Genomic DNA, 5,250 nt, shown 5'->3' with positions numbered 1-5,250 from the left:
TTCCTTACCAATAATTTAACAAAATTCGGATCCCGAATATAATGTTACACCTGGAAGCAAAAGATCAGCAACAGCCTCCCATTCCACTCTGCTGGTGTCCACCATTGGCGATGGGAGAGTAAGTGTGTTTGGTTTTGATGGGCCTCTGTGTGGGTCTTAAATATCAGTCAGCTCTCTGCAAGGGGTGGGGACAGTAGGCAGAGCCCTTACACTATGTAGCACGTAATACAGTTTGAAAGATAATAAAATACATTTTTACAATGTACATGTTGAGAGGTTTTTTTTTGTTTTTTGTTTGTTTTTGTTTTTATTTTTACATTGCTTACCCCAATAGAAAAGTTCATCAATGTAATGAGGGAGAAAACCTTAGAAAATGTTTAATCAGCATCTTTTTTACAGTTGGGAATTGGAGTCTAAATGATGGTGCACGTGATCACGCAGCTAATTGTCTTGTACTTGTCTCCCTGCTGAGACAAAGTCACTGACAAAAGCAACTTAGGAACACAGTTGAGGGTGCAGTCCCTTATGGTGGGAAAGGCACGTGGCAGGTGCATGACGTCATACTGCATCTGCTGTCAGGAAGCAGAGAGGAAAGCCGGAACTCAGCTCACTGCCTCGTGTTCAGTCCAGGGCCCCAGCCTGTGGATGGCCACCCACCCTCAGGGTGGTTTGCCTTGTCCCAGGAAATCTTTCTGTGAACATATTCACCAGGAAGCTGCATCCTAAATGTCAATGCTTTATACACATGCATGTGCACAAGCTCACAGTTCATTTGTGCCTCTGTTTTTCTCCTGTGTTAGTTAGAGCCATCACTATCAATTCTATCAGCAAAGTTCCTGAGATAATCAGTTTTATTTGACTCACAGACTCAGTTCATTTGGTCCTGTTGGTTTGCAGTGTATCATGGCAAGAGTGGGAAACAGGAAAAGACCAAGGTCCCAGCACCTTCTTCTGTTCCTTCTGTTCTGGGTTACGCTATAGTGGAGCTGAAGGGAGGCTTTAGGAGATAAAGTTATTAAATATTTTCAAAATGGTCTTCAGATTTCCATGTTGCCACCACATTCTTACCCTACTATCATTTAGGAGGACGAAATTGGCAGGATTCAATATAATTAGTGTCAGCTGTCAGCGTGATTTTAATTTGGAGGCTTTGCCATGTTCTGATGCCACTGAATAGTTGAGATGTTATGTTCTCTTTCTTCTGCAGAACGCTGCTCTTTTGATGCAAACTGGGAGTCCTGCAGTACACTGTGATCAGACCAATTACCACTCTTACAGCATTGTAAGTATGGCCTTCCCTTAGCTTTTTTTCTTTTATCTTCATGATACATGACTGGGAATATAGCTCAGTTGATAAGAGTGTTTGCCTTGTATGCACAAAACCCTGGGTTTAATTCTCAACAAGACAGAAAACAAGTGTAGTGATTCATGGCAAATAATCCTAGCACTTGAAGGTAGAGGCAGAAGAATTGAGAGTTTAATGCCAGACTAGGCCCTATCTTAAAAACTAATCTCTATTCTTAAATGGAAAAAACAAATAGAAAAACAATGTTGATTAATAGTGTAAATACGTATATAAAAGCTGGATTCCATTACAATGAACAATGCAAAGGATTGCCACGATTTTCACATTCTTTGAGAGCAGACTGTACAACACATCAGAAAACCAAGATTAGGCTTACTAAAGTAAACAGACTTACTGAAGTAAACAGACTTTACTAAAGTAAACAGACTCTAAATTTTAAGTGTTGCTACCACTACACCTTAAGAATGTGTTCAGGGCTGGAGAACACTCAGTGGAGCACTCAGTGTTAACAGCACTTGGTACTCTAGCAGAGGTTTAGTGAAATCTAGTTCCAGAGTATCCAGTGCCCTTTTCTGGTCACCAAGGGCATTGCATGCACATTGTGCACAGTATACATGCAGGTAAAACATTCATATGCATAAAATAAGTCTCTAAAGGGTACGTATTAAGATACGGGTTTACTTGGTCAGTCATAAAGTTGATTTTTGCCATTTTGAAGGGTATGTGAGACGGTTGGTGTCTACGATGAAGGGAAATTTGGTTTCTCCAGTGCAAGGACTTACTTGGTTATAAGAAATTATTTGTCACAACTAGTAAGTAAATCTTCATTCTTCTTAATTGTACTAAATTTGTTTCTGTTGCTAAATATTATCAGATACTATTTCTTGAGAAAAAAATTACCTTTTACTTTGTACATGGAACTTGAAACAGCTTTAATGTATACCTTTATACAATATAGAAGTACAGTAATATGTTCATGAATGATTTGGTGACTTACATGCAGAGCTGTTTGCTCTTGTGACCACACAGCCTTGTGGGGATAAGCATGGTGTGCCTTCTAAACAAACAAAACATAATGCAATCGGCCGATTCAGTGAGAGGAAAAAGTCTAATTGGCATGAGAGAATAGAGTTTAAATAAAAACACAAGAGTTCACCAGGCAGTGGTGGTGCACACCTTTAATCGCAGCACTTGGGAGGCAGAGGCAGGTAGATCTCTGAGTTTGAGGCCAGCCTGGTCTACAAAGTGAGGTCCAGGACAGCCAGGGCTATACAGAGAAACCTTGTCTCAAAACAAGAAAGAAAGAAAGAAAGAAAGAAAGAGAGAGAGAGAGAGAGAGAGAGAGAGAGAGAGAGAGAGAGAGGCAGGGAGGGAGGGAGGAAGGAAGGGAGGAAGGAAGGGAGGAAGGAGGGAGAGACAGAGAGAGAGAGAGAGAGAGAGAGAGAGAGAGAGAGAGAGAGAGAGAGAGAGAGAGAGAGAGAGAAAGAAAAAAGAGAAAGAGGGAAAGAGGGAAGGAAGGAAGGAAGGAAGGAAGGAAGGAAGGAAGGAAGGAAGGAAGGAAGGAAGGAAGTTTATAACGGAAATAAATGAGGTCTGTCTCCAGAGCTTTCTCTCATGTTCATCTCCATGACCAGCAGTCTTTTTTCTGGGAATGTACTCTAAAGAAATGGTAGAAGTGTTTTTGCCTTCTGGGATGTAATGCCCATTATAAGAAAGGACTGGAAACACTCTAAACCCGGTGGACATAGTTTGGTCTTCCCATTGGCATTTAGACAGATACTAAAAGTAAACCTTATGAAACATACACAAAAGTTAGCTACTTTCAGTTGAAAAAGATATTGGGGAACAAAATTTCATTTTAGTTCATGACAGATATTAGAAAATTGGGTTATGACTGTGGAATGTGCCTGGAGTGTTTGCCTATCACACAGCCCTGGGTCAGATCCCAGCATGAGGGTCACAGTTCCTATGTACAGAGAAACGGCTCAGTGCTAAGAGTCTGTTTGTTTTTAGTGGTACTAGAGCTAGAACCCAGGGCCCGGGAGTGTGTGACATGCACCCTGGGTGGTCCTGCTCCAGTGCAAGGGTCTGAACTTGGTTCTTGCTTTACTGCTCTCATATCCTGAAGTATTTTAAATGAGCATAAAGTATCTCCTGGTCTTAATGGGGAAAGTAAGCTTCCAGAAATGCTTCTTGCTGTTGAAATGCTGGTTGGTTATTATAACTGACTCTAAAGACGTGGGCACTTATTTTAAGAAGTAAGGCCAGTTGGACTTACACACTGCTCTCAAGGAAATTGGTTTGTGTGATGCAGATTTCATGATCACAGTTTTGCTGAAACTCTACTTATTTAACGTGTTGCCTTATAAACTGTGTGTGTTGTGTAAATGTTACACGAGAGACTAGCTAATAATAATAATCAAGTTTTTATAAAAGTGGTGGTAATTTGTGTTGCCTTTTTTTTTTTTGACTGAAGGAAACCTTTCATTCATATTATTTGTTTATTGCTTTGAGTTCCAGTATGTGAACACTTAGAAACATATTCAGGAAAAATGTTACATACCTCTCTTGAGAAATCTCACATATATGCATCTTCAGCAACATATTAAAAGCACTAGCCGGGCGGTGGTGGTGGTGGTGGTGGTGGTGGTGGTGGTGGTGGTGGTGGTGGTGGTGCACGCCTTTAATCCCAGCACTCAGGAGGCAGAGCCAGGCAGATCTTTGTGAGTTCGAGGCTGGCCTACCAAGTGAGTTCCAGGAAAGGCGCAAAGCTACACAGAGAAAGCCTGTCTCGAAAAACCAAAAAAAAAAAAAAAAAAGCACTAAAACGTCAGTAGACTCTGATTTCGGCCTTAAGGAAAGGTTCTGTCACTGTCTTCCTCACAACCTTCTGTAACTTCACATCCAAGTGGTTCTAATGGCCTCTTCTAGTATCTGCAGATACTGCACATGTATCATATACATACATGCAGGCAAAATGCATGTATGCAGAATGTTGAATGTTGCTTTTGTTTCTAGATTGCCATGTGCTGCCTCCTGCTGTTTTACAACATGCTGAAGGAAGAGCTCAGCCCTATAAAACCCGTTGGCAAATTTCTTTGTGTCAAACTGGTAGCCTTTGTCTTGTTTTGGTAAGTACTGCTTGCTCTTAAATATTCTCATTTTATAAATGCCAGTAAAACTGTTGGTTAAGGGAGTTTTTTAAATAATGTGAATACAATGCCAGGCTCAGTGGTGCCTGTCTGTAATCCCAGCTCTTGGAAGACTGAGGCAGGACTACCATTCAAGGCCAACCTGAACTAGGAAGATGCCTTTGGGGCTGGAGAGAGGCTCAGCAGTTAAGAGAGTGTGCTGCATATCCAGAGGACTGCAGTTTGGTCCCCAGCACCCATGTCTGGCGGCTCACAACCTCATGTAACTCTAGCTCCAAGTGGTCTGAAGTCCTCTTCTGGCCTCTGTGAGCATATGCACATACCTGCAGTCAGACACACACAAGAACGTCTTTTTAAAAAAGCCATCCCTTCAGGTATTGTAAGATTTACAAAAACAGGGATGGTGAGATGGCTCAGCAGACAAGAGCGCTTTGCTGCTCTTGCTCAGGACCCAACACTAACAAGATTAGTGGCTCACAACCTTCTGTAACTTCAGATCCAGGTGGTTCTAATGCCCTCTTCTAGTATCTGCAGATACTGCACATGCATCATATACATACATGCAGGCAAAATGCATGCACATTAAAATAAATATTAAATAGTTTTAAAAAGATAAAAAAACAAATAATCTTAGTCATGTGTGGTGGTACATACCTGTAATCCCAGTATTCAGGGCGAGGCAAGAGAATCTCACATTTTGAGTTTGAGGACAGCCTGTTCTATAAAGCAAGTTGTAGACCAGCCTATTGTGCCACATTGTGTTATCTTGTATCTGAACAATCAAAGAAGTAG

Source organism: Peromyscus eremicus, chromosome 5 (genome assembly GCF_949786415.1).
Source record: "Peromyscus eremicus chromosome 5, PerEre_H2_v1, whole genome shotgun sequence".
NCBI lineage: Eukaryota > Metazoa > Chordata > Mammalia > Rodentia > Cricetidae > Peromyscus > Peromyscus eremicus.
This window is presented reverse-complemented; position numbering follows the sequence as displayed.